Below are 15000 nucleotides of genomic sequence, written 5' to 3' on the forward strand. Positions count from 1 at the left end.
AGCGAAAAAACTCTGATAGAGTGCTGGCCTTGCACTCACAAATGTGGAAAGAGTGTTCCGAAACGAGCATCTGGTCAGTGGAGGGGCCACCCGTTGCGGTAGGACGGGAAAGCACGAATTGAAAGGCTGTCGGGCTTGAACCCACAAATTTGGAAAAAGAGTCTGAGACCTCTGGACTTTTAAGTCAATAATCAGATGCGGATGACCGCGTCTGTCTGTGTTTTCGAATGATTTGGTTTTCTGGGAACAAAGCACTGAGTCTGAGATATGACAATGAATATTACGATGTCATTGTTATCACACAGTGAAAAATGATGGTGCCACGGAATGCATTTTGATGTCAAAACTACTCTGTTGACGTCACAGAGCCAGAGCACTTGCTGGGTAGTCGTGGCCGAGTGGTTAAGGCGATGGACTTGAAATCCATTGGGGTCTCCCCGTGCAGGTTCAAATCCTGCCGACTACGTCCTTATGTAGAAAAGCACAGCGTGCAGGTTCCATAGGGAGGCACCTGCTTTGTGGCGGAGGGCGTCTGACGCAAAAGAGGAGAGCTTATCGAAAGCCTGTTGGCCTCAAACCCATGACCCGTCGATAAGTAGTCTGAGCAGTTTGGACTCTTCATCCATTGATCACAATTCAGCCAAATGACTGCCTCCTGGGCTTGAACCTATCACCCATAGATGAGGAGTCGAGGCACTTTTTGGACTCTTCCTCCTTTGATCAGAAGTCGCTGATTGTTACAGTACCTGTTAGGATGCTCAGAAGTGAGGGTGTGGCAGGTATTGGGATGTCCCCAGTTGAACGTTAATGTCTATGTTACGATACCTTTTGTTAATAAAAGGACAGCTTACAGTGTTGAAGCTGAGCAGATGGTCAGTGGCGGGGCCTCTCGTTGCCGAAGGAAAGAAAAGCACGAGTTGACAGGCTGTGGGGTTTGAAGTGACAAATGCAGAAAAAGAGTCTAAGCCCTTTGGACTGTAAATCCATTGATCAGCTCCCGATGGTTGCTTCCTAATATGTTGAGGAACCCTTTGCTTTTGAAGGAAGAAAGCATAGCTACTGAGATATGACACTGAATATTATGATGTGATTGTGATCACACAGTGAAAAAGCATTAGGCCATGGCAAAGTATTTTGATGTCATGACTACTCTAGTGTCGTCACCTCCAGACACAGGCTGTCACAGGTAGTCGTGGCCGAGTGGTTAAGGCGATGGACTAGAAATCCATTGGGGTCTCCCCGCGCAGGTTCAAATCCTGCCGACTACGCTCTCTCGCCCCTTTTTCCCCAAGGCACGGTCAACAATCCCAACGGCTCCGTGTGTTTTTCACCTGCCTAACATTTGCATTGATCATGTAGTTGGATGCTGTCACTTGTTGCCCTGTACGCCCACAGCCTACACTAGAGTCAATCTTCACATTCCTCTGTCAGCACTTTCAGCTTTTGTGTTGAAACATGAGGCCTTTGGCATGGCAAAGCACAGGTCCTCTGTGCATGGCCTCTTTTTGTAGCGTGAGACCTGACACTTCCTGTGCAGAAACTAGATATCCCGCAATCTCTGGGTCTCTCAGTCTTGCGCCAGTGCCGGTGAGAGCTACACAGTAATTAGATGTGAGATAGAAACAAGCAGGCACAACGTTCACAGGCACACAGAGAGCTCACTCATGCACTGTTTCGTCACATTAGCACTCCCAGATTTGGGATGCAACACACAGAGGATGGCGAGGCGTGCATTGGATGCTGTGTTAGCCAGAAAAGTAAGTTGTCCTGTTCCCTTGGCGCATAGGGACAAGCTAGCTGAAGCAAAGCATGAAAATAGGGGAATCGATCAGCTATGACACTACCGGGTGCAGCCACAACACGCACATCCATTATTACAAGGTAAGGCAAACAAAGCCCACACTGGGAATGTCACTACCGTAATTCCTAGTCAAAACAGCGAAAAAACTCTGATAGAGTGCTGGCCTTGCACTCACAAATGTGGAAAGAGTGTTCCGAAACGAGCATCTGGTCAGTGGCGGGGCCACCCGTTGCGGTAGGACGGGAAAGCACGAATTGAAAGGCTGTCGGGCTTGAACCCACAAATTTGGAAAAAGAGTCTGAGACCTCTGGACTTTTAAGTCAATAATCAGATGCGGATGACCGCGTCTGTCTGTGTTTTCGAATGATTTGGTTTTCTGGGAACAAAGCACTGCGCCTGAGATATGACAATGAATATTACAATGTCATTGTTATCACACAGTGAAAAATGATGGTGCCACGGAATGCATTTTGATGTCAAAACTACTCTGTTGACGTCACAGAGGCAGAGCACTTTCTGGGTAGTCGTGGCCGAGTGGTTAAGGCGATGGACTTAAAATCCATTAAGGGCTCCCCGCGCAGGTTCAAATCCTGCCGACTACGTCCTTATGTAGAAAAGCACAGCGTGCAGGTTCCATAGGGAGCACCTGCTTTGTGGCGGAGGGCGTCTGACGCAAAAGAGGAGAGCTTATCGAAAGCCTGTTGGCCTCAAACCCATGACCCGTCGATAAGTAGTCTGAGCAGTTTGGACTCTTCATCCATTGATCACAATTCAGCCAAATGACTGCCTCCTGGGCTTGAACCTATCACCCATAGATGAGGAGTGGAGGCACTTTTTGGACTCTTCCTCCTTTGATCAGAAGTCGCTGATTGTTACAGTACCTGTTAGGATGCTCAGAAGTGAGGGTGTGGCAGGTATTGGGATGTCCCCAGTTGAACGTTAATGTCTATGTTACGATACCTTTTGTTAATAAAAGGACAGCTTACAGTGTTGAAGCTGAGCAGATGGTCAGTGGCGGGGCCTCTCGTTGCCGAAGGAAAGAAAAGCAGGAGTTGACAGGCTGTGGGGTTTGAAGTGACAAATGCAGAAAAAGAGTCTAAGCCCTTTGGACTGTAAATCCATTGATCAGCTCCCGATGGTTGCTTCCTAATATGTTGAGGAACCCTTTGCTTTTGAAGGAAGAAAGCATAGCTACTGAGATATGACACTGAATATTATGATGTGATTGTGATCACACAGTGAAAAAGCATTAGGCCATGGCAAAGTATTTTGATGTCATGACTACTCTAGTGTCGTCACCTCCAGACACAGGGCGTCACAGGTAGTCGTGGCCGAGTGGTTAAGTCGATGGACTAGAAATCCATTGGGGTCTCCCCGCGCAGGTTCAAATCCTGCCGACTACGCTCTCTCGCCCCTTTTTCCCCAAGGCACGGTCAACAATCCCAACGGCTCCGTGTGTTTTTCACCTGCCTAACATTTGCATTGATCATGTAGTTGGATGCTGTCACTTGTTGCCCTGTACGCCCACAGCCTACACTAGAGTCAATCTTCACATTCCTCTGTCAGCACTTTCAGCTTTTGTGTTGAAACATGAGGCCTTTGGCATGGCAAAGCACAGGTCCTCTGTGCATGGCCTCTTTTTGTAGCGTGAGACCTGACACTTCCTGTGCAGAAACTAGATATCCCGCAATCTCTGGGTCTCTCAGTCTTGCGCCAGTGCCGGTGAGAGCTACACAGTAATTAGATGTGAGATAGAAACAAGCAGGCACAACGTTCACAGGCACACAGAGAGCTCACTCATGCACTGTTTCGTCACATTAGCACTCCCAGATTTGGGATGCAACACACAGAGGATGGCGAGGCGTGCATTGGATGCTGTGTGAGCCAGAAAAGTAAGTTGTCCTGTTCCCTTGGCGCATAGGGACAAGCTAGCTGAAGCAAAGCATGAAAATAGGGGAATCGATCAGCTATGACACTACCGGGTGCAGCCACAACACGCACGTCCATTATTACAAGGTAAGGCAAACAAAGCCCACACTGGGAATGTCACTACCGTAATTCCTAGTCAAAACAGTGAAAAAACTCTGATAGAGTGCTGGCCTTTCACTCACAAATGTGGAAAGAGTGTTCCGAAACGAGCATCTGGTCAGTGGCGGGGCCACCCGTTGCGGTAGGACGGGAAAGCACGAATTGAAAGGCTGTCGGGCTTGAACCCACAAATTTGGAAAAAGAGTCTGAGACCTCTGGACTTTTAAGTCAATAATCAGATGCGGATGACCGCGTCTGTCTGTGTTTTCGAATGATTTGGTTTTCTGGGAACAAAGCACTGCGCCTGAGATATGACAATGAATATTACGATGTCATTGTTATCACACAGTGAAAAATGATGGTGCCACGGAATGCATTTTGATGTCAAAACTACTCTGTTGACGTCACAGAGCCGTAGCGCTTTCTGGGTAGTCGTGGCCGAGTGGTTAAGGCGATGGACTTGAAATCCATTGGGGTCTTCCCGCGCAGGTTCAAATCCTGCCGACTACGTCCTTATGTAGAAAAGCACAGCATGCAGGTTCCATAGGGAGTACCTGCTTTGTGGCGGAGGGCATCTGACGCAAAAGAGGAGAGCTTATCGAAAGCCTGTTGGCCTCAAACCCATGACCCGTCGATAAGTAGTCTGAGCAGTTTGGACTCTTCATCCATTGATCACAATTCAGCCAAATGACTGCCTCCTGAGCTTGAACCTATCACCCATAGATGAGGAGTCGAGGCACTTTTTGGACTCTTCCTCCTTTGATCAGAAGTCGCTGATTGTTACAGTACCTGTTAGGATGCTCAGAAGTGAGGGTGTGGCAGGTATTGGGATGTTCCCAGTTGAACGTTAATGTCTATGTTACGATACCTTTTGTTAATAAAAGGACAGCTTACAGTGTTGAAGCTGAGCAGATGGTCAGTGGCGGGGCCTCTCGTTGCCGAAGGAAAGAAAAGCACGAGTTGACAGGCTGTGGGGTTTGAAGTGACAAATGCAGAAAAAGAGTCTAAGCCCTTTGGACTGTAAATCCATTGATCAGCTCCCGATGGTTGCTTCCTAATATGTTGAGGAACCCTTTGCTTTTGAAGGAAGAAAGCATAGCTACTGAGATATGACACTGAATATTATGATGTGATTGTGATCACACAGTGAAAAAGCATTAGGCCATGGCAAAGTATTTTGATGTCATGACTACTCTAGTGTCGTCACCTCCAGACACAGGCCGTCACAGGTAGTCGTGGCCGAGTGGTTAAGTCGATGGACTAGAAATCCATTGGGGTCTCCCCGCGCATGTTCAAATCCTGCCGACTATGCTCTCTCGCCCCTTTTTCCCCAAGGCACGGTAAACAATACCAACGGCTCCGTGTGTTTTTCACCTGCCTAACATTTGCATTGATCATGTAGTTGGATGCTGTCACTTGTTGCCCTGTACGCCCACAGCCTACACTAGAGTCAATCTTCACATTCCTCTGTCAGCACTTTCAGTTTTTGTGTTGAAACATGAGGCCTTTGGCATGGCAAAGCACAGGTCCTCTGTGCATGGCCTCTTTTTGTAGCGTGAGACCTGACACTTCCTGTGCAGAAACTAGATATCCCGCAATCTCTGGGTCTCTCAGTCTTGCGCCAGTGCCGGTGAGAGCTACACAGTAATTAGATGTGAGATAGAAACAAGCAGGCACAACGTTCACAGGCACACAGAGAGCTCACTCATGCACTGTTTCGTCACATTAGCACTCCCAGATTTGGGATGCAACACACAGAGGATGGCGAGGCGTGCATTGGATGCTGTGTTAGCCAGAAAAGTAAGTTGTCCTGTTCCCTTGGCGCATAGGGACAAGCTAGCTGAAGCAAAGCATGAAAATAGGGGAATCGATCAGCTATGACACTACCGGGTGCAGCCACAACACGCACGTCCATTATTACAAGGTAAGGCAAACAAAGTCCACACTGGGAATGTCACTACCGTAATTCCTAGTCAAAACAGCGAAAAAACTCTGATAGAGTGCTGGCCTTTCACTCACAAATGTGGAAAGAGTGTTCCGAAACGAGCATCTGGTCAGTGGCGGGGCCACCCGTTGCGGTAGGACGGGAAAGCACGAATTGAAAGGCTGTCGGGCTTGAACCCACAAATTTGGAAAAAGAGTCTGAGACCTCTGGACTTTTAAGTCAATAATCAGATGCGGATGACCGCGTCTGTCTGTGTTTTCGAATGATTTGGTTTTCTGGGAACAAAGCACTGCGCCTGAGATATGACAATGAATATTACGATGTCATTGTTATCACACAGTGAAAAATGATGGTGCCACGGAATGCATTTTGATGTCAAAACTACTCTGTTGACGTCACAGAGCCGGAGCACTTTCTGGGTAGTCGTGGCCGAGTGGTTAAGGCGATAGACTTGAAATCCATTGGGGTCTTCCCGCGCAGGTTCAAATCCTGCCGACTACGTCCTTATGTAGAAAAGCACAGCATGCAGGTTCCATAGGGAGCACCTGCTTTGTGGCGGAGGGCATCTGACGCAAAAGAGGAGAGCTTATCGAAAGCCTGTTGGCCTCAAACCCATGACCCGTCGATAAGTAGTCTGAGCAGTTTGGACTCTTCATCCATTGATCACAATTCAGCCAAATGACTGCCTCCTGGGCTTGAACCTATCACCCATAGATGAGGAGTCGAGGCACTTTTTGGACTCTTCCTCCTTTGATCAGAAGTCGCTGATTGTTACAGTACCTGTTAGGATGCTCAGAAGTGAGGGTGTGGCAGGTATTGGGATGTTCCCAGTTGAACGTTAATGTCTGTGTTACTATACCTTTTGTTAATAAAAGGACAGCTTACAGTGTTGAAGCTGAGCAGATGGTCAGTGGCGGGGCCTCTCGTTGCCGAAGGAAAGAAAAGCATGAGTTGACAGGCTGTGGGGTTTGAAGTGACAAATGCAGAAAAAGAGTCTAAGCCCTTTGGACTGTAAATCCATTGATCAGCTCCCGATGGTTGCTTCCTAATATGTTGAGGAACCCTTTGCTTTTGAAGGAAGAAAGCATAGCTACTGAGATATGACACTGAATATTATGATGTGATTGTGATCACACAGTGAAAAAGCATTAGGCCATGGCAAAGTATTTTAATGTCATGACTACTCTAGTGTCGTCACCTCCATACACAGGCCGTCACAGGTAGTCGTGGCCGAGTGGTTAAGGCGATGGACTAGAAATCCATTGGGGTCTCCCCGCGCAGGTTCAAATCCTGCCGACTGCGCTCTCTCGCCCCTTTTTCCCCAAGGCACGGTCAACAATCCCAACGGCTCCGTGTGTTTTTCACCTGCCTAACATTTGCATTGATCATGTAGTTGGATGCTGTCACTTGTTGCCCTGTACGCCCACAGCCTACACTAGAGTCAATCTTCACATTCCTCTGTCAGCACTTTCAGCTTTTGTGTTGAAACATGAGGCCTTTGGCATGGCAAAGCACAGGTCCTCTGTGCATGGCCTCTTTTTGTAGCGTGAGACCTGACACTTCCTGTGCAGAAACTAGATATCCCGCAATCTCTGGGTCTCTCAGTCTTGCGCCAGTGCCGGTGAGAGCTACACAGTAATTAGATGTGAGATAGAAACAAGCAGGCACAACGTTCACAGGCACACAGAGAGCTCACTCATGCACTGTTTCGTCACATTAGCACTCCCAGATTTGGGATGCAACACACAGAGGATGGCGAGGCGTGCATTGGATGCTGTGTGAGCCAGAAAAGTAAGTTGTCCTGTTCCCTTGGCGCATAGGGACAAGCTAGCTGAAGCAAAGCATGAAAATAGGGGAATCGATCAGCTATGACACTACCGGGTGCAGCCACAACACGCACGTCCATTATTACAAGGTAAGGCAAACAAAGCCCACACTGGGAATGTCACTACCGTAATTCCTAGTCAAAACAGCGAAAAAACTCTGATAGAGTGCTGGCGTTTCACTCACAAATATGGAAAGAGTGTTCCGAAACGAGCATCTGGTCAGTGGCGGGGCCACCCGTTGCGGTAGGACGGGAAAGCACGAATTGAAAGGCTGTCGGGCTTGAACCCACAAATTTGGAAAAAGAGTCTGAGACCTCTGGACTTTTAAGTCAATAATCAGATGCGGATGACCGCGTCTGTCTGTGTTTTCGAATGATTTGGTTTTCTGGGAACAAAGCACTGAGCCTGAGATATGACAATGAATATTACGATGTCATTGTTATCACACAGTGAAAAATGATGGTGCCACGGAATGCATTTTGATGTCAAAACTTCTCTGTTGACGTGACAGAGCAAGAGCACTTGCTGGGTAGTCGTGGCCGAGTGGTTAAGGCGATGGACTTGAAATCCATTGGGGTCTCCCTGCGCAGGTTCATAATCCTGCCAACTACGTCCTAATGTAGAAAAGCACAGCGTGCAGGTTCCATAGGGAGCACCTGCTTTGTGGCGGAGGGCGTCTGACGCAAAAGAGGAGAGCTTATCAAAAGCCTGTTGGCCTCAAACCCATGACCCGTCGATAAGTAGTCTGAGCAGTTTGGACTCTTCATCCATTGATCACAATTCAGCCAAATGACTGCCTCCTGGGCTTGAACCTATCACCCATAGATGAGGAGTCGAGGCACTTTTTGGACTCTTCCTCCTTTGATCAGAAGTCGCTGATTGTTACAGTACCTGTTAGGATGCTCAGAAATGAGGGTGTGGCAGGTATTGGGATGTCCCCAGTTGAACGTTAATGTCTATGTTACGATACCTTTTGTTAATAAAAGGACAGCTTACAGTGTTGAAGCTGAGCAGATGGTAAGTGGCGGGGCCTCTCGTTGCCGAAGGAAAGAAAAGCACGAGTTGACAGGCTGTGGGGTTTGAAGTGACAAATGCAGAAAAAGAGTCTAAGCCCTTTGGACTGTAAATCCATTGATCAGCTCCCGATGGTTGCTTCCTAATATGTTGAGGAACCCTTTGCTTTTGAAGGAAGAAAGCATAGCTACTGAGATATGACACTGAATATTATGATGTGATTGTGATCACACAGTGAAAAAGCATTAGGCCATGGCAAAGTATTTTAATGTCATGACTACTCTAGTGTCGTCACCTCCAGACACAGGCCGTCACAGGTAGTCGTGGCCGAGTGGTTAAGGCGATGGACTAGAAATCCATTGGGGTCTCCCCGCGCAGGTTCAAATCCTGCCGACTACGCTCTCTCGCCCCTTTTTCCCCAAGGCACGGTCAACAATCCCAACGGCTCCGTGTGTTTTTCACCTGCCTAACATTTGCATTGATCATGTAGTTGGATGCTGTCACTTGTTGCCCTGTACGCCCACAGCCTACACTAGAGTCAATCTTCACATTCCTCTGTCAGCACTTTCAGCTTTTGTGTTGAAACATGAGGCCTTTGGCATGGCAAAGCACAGGTCCTCTGTGCATGGCCTCTTTTTGTAGCGTGAGACCTGACACTTCCTGTGCAGAAACTAGATATCCCGCAATCTCTGGGTCTCTCAGTTTTGCGCCAGTGCCGGTGAGAGCTACACAGTAATTAGATGTGAGATAGAAACAAGCAGGCACAACGTTCACAGGCACACAGAGAGCTCACTCATGCACTGTTTCGTCACATTAGCACTCCCAGATTTGGGATGCAACACACAGAGGATGGCGAGGCGTGCATTGGATGCTGTGTGAGCCAGAAAAGTAAGTTGTCCTGTTCCCTTGGCGCATAGGGACAAGCTAGCTGAAGCAAAGCATGAAAATAGGGGAATCAATCAGCTATGACCCTCCCGGGTGCAGCCACAACACGCACGTCCATTATTACAAGGTAAGGCAAACAAAGCCCACACTGGGAATGTCACTACCGTAATTCCTAGTCAAAACAGCGAAAAAACTCTGATAGAGTGCTGGCCTTTCACTCACAAATGTGGAAAGAGTGTTCCGAAACGAGCATCTGGTCAGTGGCGGGGCCACCCGTTGCGGTAGGACGGGAAAGCACGAATTGAAAGGCTGTCGGGCTTGAACCCACAAATTTGGAAAAAGAGTCTGAGACCTCTGGACTTTTAAGTCAATAATCAGATGCGGATGACCGCGTCTGTCTGTGTTTTCGAATGATTTGGTTTTCTGGGAACAAAGCACTGCGCCTGAGATATGATAATGAATATTACGATGTCATTGTTATCACACAGTGAAAAATGATGGTGCCACGGAATGCATTTTGATGTCAAAACTACTCTGTTGACGTCACAGAGCCGGAGCACTTGCTGGGTAGTCGTGGCCGAGTGGTTAAGGCGATGGACTTGAAATCCATTGGGGTCTCCCCGCGCAGGTTCAAATCCTGCCGACTACGTCCTTATGTAGAAAAGCACAGCGTGCAGGTTCCATAGGGAGGCACCTGCTTTGTGGCGGAGGGCGTCTGACGCAAAAGAGGAGAGCTTATCGAAAGTCTGTTGGCCTCAAACCCATGACCCGTCGATAAGTAGTCTGAGCAGTTTGGACTCTTCATCCATTGATCACAATTCAGCCAAATGACTGCCTCCTGGGCTTGAACCTATCACCCATAGATGAGGAGTCGAGGCACTTTTTGGACTCTTCCTCCTTTGATCAGAAGTCGCTGATTGTTACAGTACCTGTTAGGATGCTCAGAAGTGAGGGTGTGGCAGGTATTGGGATGTCCCCAGTTGAACGTTAATGTCTATGTTACGATACCTTTTGTTAATAAAAGGACAGCTTACAGTGTTGAAGCTGAGCAGATGGTCAGTGGCGGGGCCTCTCGTTGCCGAAGGAAAGAAAAGCACGAGTTGACAGGCTGTGGGGTTTGAAGTGAAAAATGCAGAAAAAGAGTCTAAGCTCTTTGGACTGTAAATCCATTGATCAGCTCCCGATGGTTGCTTCCTAATATGTTGAGGAACCCTTTGCTTTTGAAGGAAGAAAGCATAGCTACTGAGATATGACACTGAATATTATGATGTGATTGTGATCACACAGTGAAAAAGCATTAGGCCATGGCAAAGTATTTTGATGTCAGGACTACTCTAGTGTCGTCACCTCCAGACACAGGCCGTCACAGGTAGTCGTGGCCGAGTGGTTAAGTCGATGGACTAGAAATCCATTGGGGTCTCCCCGCGCAGGTTCAAATCCTGCCGACTACGCTCTCTCTCCCCTTTTTCCCCAAGGCACGGTCAACAATCCCAACGGCTCCGTGTGTTTTTCACCTGCCTAACATTTGCATTGATCATGTAGTTGGATGCTGTCACTTGTTGCCCTGTACGCCCACAGCCTACACTAGAGTCAATCTTCACTTTCCTCTGTCAGCACTTTCAGCTTTTGTGTTGAAACATGAGGCCTTTGGCATGGCAAAGCACAGGTCCTCTGTGCATGGCCTCTTTTTGTAGCGTGAGACCTGACACTTCCTGTGCAGAAACTAGATATCCCGCAATCTCTGGGTCTCTCAGTCTTGCGCCAGTGCCGGTGAGAGCTACACAGTAATTAGATGTGAGATAGAAACAAGCAGGCACAACGATCACAGGCACACAGAGAGCTCACTCATGCACTGTTTCGTCACATTAGCACTCCCAGATTTGGGATGCAACACACAGAGGATGGCGAGGCGTGCATTGGATGCTGTGTGAGCCAGAAAAGTAAGTTGTCCTGTTCCCTTGGCGCATAGGGACAAGCTAGCTGAAGCAAAGCATGAAAATAGGGGAATCGATCAGCTATGACACTACCGGGTGCAGCCACAACACGCACGTCCATTATTACAAGGTAAGGCAAACAAAGCCCACACTGGGAATGTCACTACCGTAATTCCTAGTCAAAACAGCGAAAAAACTCTGATAGAGTGCTGGCCTTTCACTCACAAATGTGGAAAGAGTGTTCCGAAACGAGCATCTGGTCAGTGGCGGGGCCACCCGTTGCGGTAGGACGGGAAAGCACGAATTGAAAGGCTGTCGGGCTTGAACCCACAAATTTGGAAAAAGAGTCTGAGACCTCTGGACTTTTAAGTCAATAATCAGATGCGGATGACCGCGTCTGTCTGTGTTTTCGAATGATTTGGTTTTCTGGGAACAAAGCACTGCGCCTGAGATATGACAATGAATATTACGATGTCATTGTTATCACACAGTGAAAAATGATGGTGCCACGGAATGCATTTTGATGTCAAAACTACTCTGTTGACGTCACAGAGCCAGAGCGCTTGCTGGGTAGTCGTGGCCGAGTGGTTAAGGCGATGGACTTGAAATCCATTGGGGTCTCCCCGCGCAGGTTCAAATCCTGCCGACTACGTCCTTATGTAGAAAAGCACAGCGTGCAGGTTCCATAGGGAGCACCTGCTTTGTGGCGGAGGGTGTCTGACGCAAAAGAGGAGAGCTTATCGAAAGCCTGTTGGCCTCAAACCCATGACCCGTCGATAAGTAGTCTGAGCAGTTTGGACTCTTCATCCATTGATCACAATTCAGCCAAATGACTGCCTCCTGGGCTTTAACCTATCACCCATAGATGAGGAGTGGAGGCACTTTTTGGACTCTTCCTCCTTTGATCAGAAGTCGCTGATTGTTACAGTACCTGTTAGGATGCTCAGAAGTGAGGGTGTGGCAGGTATTGGGATGTTCCCAGTTGAACGTTAATGTCTGTGTTACTATACCTTTTGTTAATAAAAGGACAGCTTACAGTGTTGAAGCTGAGCAGATGGTCAGTGGCGGGGCCTCTCGTTGCCGAAGGAAAGAAAAGCACGAGTTGACAGGCTGTGGGGTTTGAAGTGACAAATGCAGAAAAAGAGTCTAAGCCCTTTGGACTGTAAATCCATTGATCAGCTCCCGATGGTTGCTTCCTAATATGTTGAGGAACCCTTTGCTTTTGAAGGAAGAAAGCATAGCTACTGAGATATGACACTGAATATTATGATGTGATTGTGATCACACAGTGAAAAAGCATTAGGCCATGGCAAAGTATTTTAATGTCATGACTACTCTAGTGTCGTCACCTCCATACACAGGCCGTCACAGGTAGTCGTGGCCGAGTGGTTAAGGCGATGGACTAGAAATCCATTGGGGTCTCCCCGCGCAGGTTCAAATCCTGACGACTACTCTCTCTCTCCCCTTTTTCCCCAAGGCACGGTCAACAATCCCAATGGCTCCGTGTGTTTTTCACCTGCCTAACATTTGCATTGATCATGTAGTTGGATGCTGTCACTTGTTGCCCTGTACGCCCACAGCCTACACTAGAGTCAATCTTCACATTCCTCTGTCAGCACTTTCAGCTTTTGTGTTGAAACATGAGGCCTTTGGCATGGCAAAGCACAGGTCCTCTGTGCATGGCCTCTTTTTGTAGCGTGAGACCTGACACTTCCTGTGCAGAAACTAGATATCCCGCAATCTCTGGGTCTCTCAGTCTTGCGCCAGTGCCGGTGAGAGCTACACAGTAATTAGATGTGAGATAGAAACAAGCAGGCACAACGTTCACAGGCACACAGAGAGCTCACTCATGCACTGTTTCGTCACATTAGCACTCCCAGATTTGGGATGCAACACACAGAGGATGGCGAGGCGTGCATTGGATGCTGTGTGAGCCAGAAAAGTAAGTTGTCCTGTTCCCTTGGCGCATAGGGACAAGCTAGCTGAAGCAAAGCATGAAAATAGGGGAATCGATCAGCTATGACACTACCGGGTGCAGCCACAACACGCACGTCCATTATTACAAGGTAAGGCAAACAAAGCCCACACTGGGAATGTCACTACCGTAATTCCTAGTCAAAACAGCGAAAAAACTCTGATAGAGTGCTGGCGTTTCACTCACAAATATGGAAAGAGTGTTCCGAAACGAGCATCTGGTCAGTGGCGGGGCCATCCGTTGCGGTAGGACGGGAAAGCACGAATTGAAAGGCTGTCGGGCTTGAACCCACAAATTTGGAAAAAGAGTCTGAGACCTCTGGACTTTTAAGTCAATAATCAGATGCGGATGACCGCGTCTGTCTGTGTTTTCGAATGATTTGGTTTTCTGGGAACAAAGCACTGCGCCTGAGATATGACAATGAATATTACGATGTCATTGTTAACACACAGTGAAAAATGATGGTGCCACGGAATGCATTTTGATGTCAAAACTACTCTGTTGACGTCACAGAGCCGGAGCGCTTTCTGGGTAGTCGTGGCCGAGTGGTTAAGGCGACGGACTTGAAATCCATTGGGGTCTCCCCGCGCAGGTTCAAATCCTGCCGACTACGTCCTTATGTAGAAAAGCACAGCATGCAGGTTCCATAGGGAGCACCTGCTTTGTGGCGGAGGGCGTCTGACGCAAAAGAGGAGAGCTTATCAAAAGCCTGTTGGCCTCAAACCCATGACCCGTCGATAAGTAGTCTGAGCAGTTTGGACTCTTCATCCATTGATCACAATTCAGCCAAATGACTGCCTCCTGGGCTTGAACCTATCACCCATAGATGAGGAGTCGAGGCACTTTTTGGACTCTTCCTCCTTTGATCAGAAGTCGCTGATTGTTACAGTACCTGTTAGGATGCTCAGAAGTGAGGGTGTGGCAGGTATTGGGATGTCCCCAGTTGAACGTTAATGTCTATGTTACGATACCTTTTGTTAATAAAAGGACAGCTTACAGTGTTGAAGCTGAGCAGATGGTCAGTGGCGGGGCCTCTCGTTGCCGAAGGAAAGAAAAGCACGAGTTGACATTCTGTGGGGTTTGAAGTGACAAATGCAGAAAAAGAGTCTAAGCCCTTTGGACTGTAAATCCATTGATCAGCTCCCGATGGTTGCTTCCTAATATGTTGAGGAACCCTTTGCTTTTGAAGGAAGAAAGCATAGGTACTGAGATATGACACTGAATATTATGATGTGATTGTGATCACACAGTGAAAAAGCTTTAGGCCATGGCAAAGTATTTTAATGTCATGACTACTCTAGTGTCGTCACCTCCAGACACAGGCCGTCAAAGGTAGTCGTGGCCGAGTGGTTAAGGCGATGGACTAGAAATCCAATGGGGTCTCCCCGCGCAGGTTCAAATCCTGCCGACTACGCTCTCTTGCCCCTTTTTCCCCAAGGCACGGTCAACAATCCCAACGGCTCCGTGTGTTTTTCACCTGCCTAACATTTGCATTGATCATGTAGTTGGATGCTGTCACTTGTTGCCCTGTACGCCCACAGCCTACACTAGAGTCAATCTTCACATTCCTCTGTCAGCACTTTCAGCTTTTG

The 15000-nt window shown here is 48.0% G+C and overlaps 16 non-coding genes across 16 annotated transcripts; all 16 read left to right on the forward strand.

Moving 5' to 3' along the window:
* Nucleotides 1–384: 384 nt before the first annotated feature.
* Nucleotides 385–466, forward strand: TRNAS-UGA (transfer RNA serine (anticodon UGA)). Its single transcript has one exon. It is a non-coding gene; the product is annotated as a tRNA-Ser (tRNA).
* Nucleotides 467–1186: 720 nt separating this feature from the next.
* TRNAS-AGA (transfer RNA serine (anticodon AGA)) lies at nucleotides 1187–1268 on the forward strand. The gene has a single exon. It is a non-coding gene; the product is annotated as a tRNA-Ser (tRNA).
* Nucleotides 1269–2321: 1053 nt separating this feature from the next.
* On the forward strand, nucleotides 2322–2403 carry TRNAL-UAA (transfer RNA leucine (anticodon UAA)). The gene has a single exon. It is a non-coding gene; the product is annotated as a tRNA-Leu (tRNA).
* A 719-nt stretch (nucleotides 2404–3122) lies between these two features.
* On the forward strand, nucleotides 3123–3204 carry TRNAS-AGA (transfer RNA serine (anticodon AGA)). Its single transcript has one exon. It is a non-coding gene; the product is annotated as a tRNA-Ser (tRNA).
* A 1053-nt stretch (nucleotides 3205–4257) lies between these two features.
* Nucleotides 4258–4339, forward strand: TRNAS-UGA (transfer RNA serine (anticodon UGA)). The gene has a single exon. It is a non-coding gene; the product is annotated as a tRNA-Ser (tRNA).
* Nucleotides 4340–5058: 719 nt separating this feature from the next.
* TRNAS-AGA (transfer RNA serine (anticodon AGA)) lies at nucleotides 5059–5140 on the forward strand. Its single transcript has one exon. It is a non-coding gene; the product is annotated as a tRNA-Ser (tRNA).
* A 1053-nt stretch (nucleotides 5141–6193) lies between these two features.
* TRNAS-UGA (transfer RNA serine (anticodon UGA)) lies at nucleotides 6194–6275 on the forward strand. Its single transcript has one exon. It is a non-coding gene; the product is annotated as a tRNA-Ser (tRNA).
* A 719-nt stretch (nucleotides 6276–6994) lies between these two features.
* Nucleotides 6995–7076, forward strand: TRNAS-AGA (transfer RNA serine (anticodon AGA)). Its single transcript has one exon. It is a non-coding gene; the product is annotated as a tRNA-Ser (tRNA).
* A 1053-nt stretch (nucleotides 7077–8129) lies between these two features.
* On the forward strand, nucleotides 8130–8212 carry TRNAS-UGA (transfer RNA serine (anticodon UGA)). The gene has a single exon. It is a non-coding gene; the product is annotated as a tRNA-Ser (tRNA).
* A 719-nt stretch (nucleotides 8213–8931) lies between these two features.
* On the forward strand, nucleotides 8932–9013 carry TRNAS-AGA (transfer RNA serine (anticodon AGA)). The gene has a single exon. It is a non-coding gene; the product is annotated as a tRNA-Ser (tRNA).
* Nucleotides 9014–10066: 1053 nt separating this feature from the next.
* On the forward strand, nucleotides 10067–10148 carry TRNAS-UGA (transfer RNA serine (anticodon UGA)). The gene has a single exon. It is a non-coding gene; the product is annotated as a tRNA-Ser (tRNA).
* A 720-nt stretch (nucleotides 10149–10868) lies between these two features.
* Nucleotides 10869–10950, forward strand: TRNAS-AGA (transfer RNA serine (anticodon AGA)). Its single transcript has one exon. It is a non-coding gene; the product is annotated as a tRNA-Ser (tRNA).
* Nucleotides 10951–12003: 1053 nt separating this feature from the next.
* On the forward strand, nucleotides 12004–12085 carry TRNAS-UGA (transfer RNA serine (anticodon UGA)). Its single transcript has one exon. It is a non-coding gene; the product is annotated as a tRNA-Ser (tRNA).
* A 719-nt stretch (nucleotides 12086–12804) lies between these two features.
* On the forward strand, nucleotides 12805–12886 carry TRNAS-AGA (transfer RNA serine (anticodon AGA)). The gene has a single exon. It is a non-coding gene; the product is annotated as a tRNA-Ser (tRNA).
* A 1053-nt stretch (nucleotides 12887–13939) lies between these two features.
* TRNAS-UGA (transfer RNA serine (anticodon UGA)) lies at nucleotides 13940–14021 on the forward strand. The gene has a single exon. It is a non-coding gene; the product is annotated as a tRNA-Ser (tRNA).
* A 719-nt stretch (nucleotides 14022–14740) lies between these two features.
* TRNAS-AGA (transfer RNA serine (anticodon AGA)) lies at nucleotides 14741–14822 on the forward strand. The gene has a single exon. It is a non-coding gene; the product is annotated as a tRNA-Ser (tRNA).
* Nucleotides 14823–15000: the final 178 nt, after the last annotated feature.

This window comes from Staurois parvus, unplaced genomic scaffold (assembly GCF_062004578.1).
Source record: "Staurois parvus isolate SC_StPar_1 unplaced genomic scaffold, SC_StPar_1.0 ptg000081l, whole genome shotgun sequence".
Classification (NCBI taxonomy): domain Eukaryota; kingdom Metazoa; phylum Chordata; class Amphibia; order Anura; family Ranidae; genus Staurois; species Staurois parvus.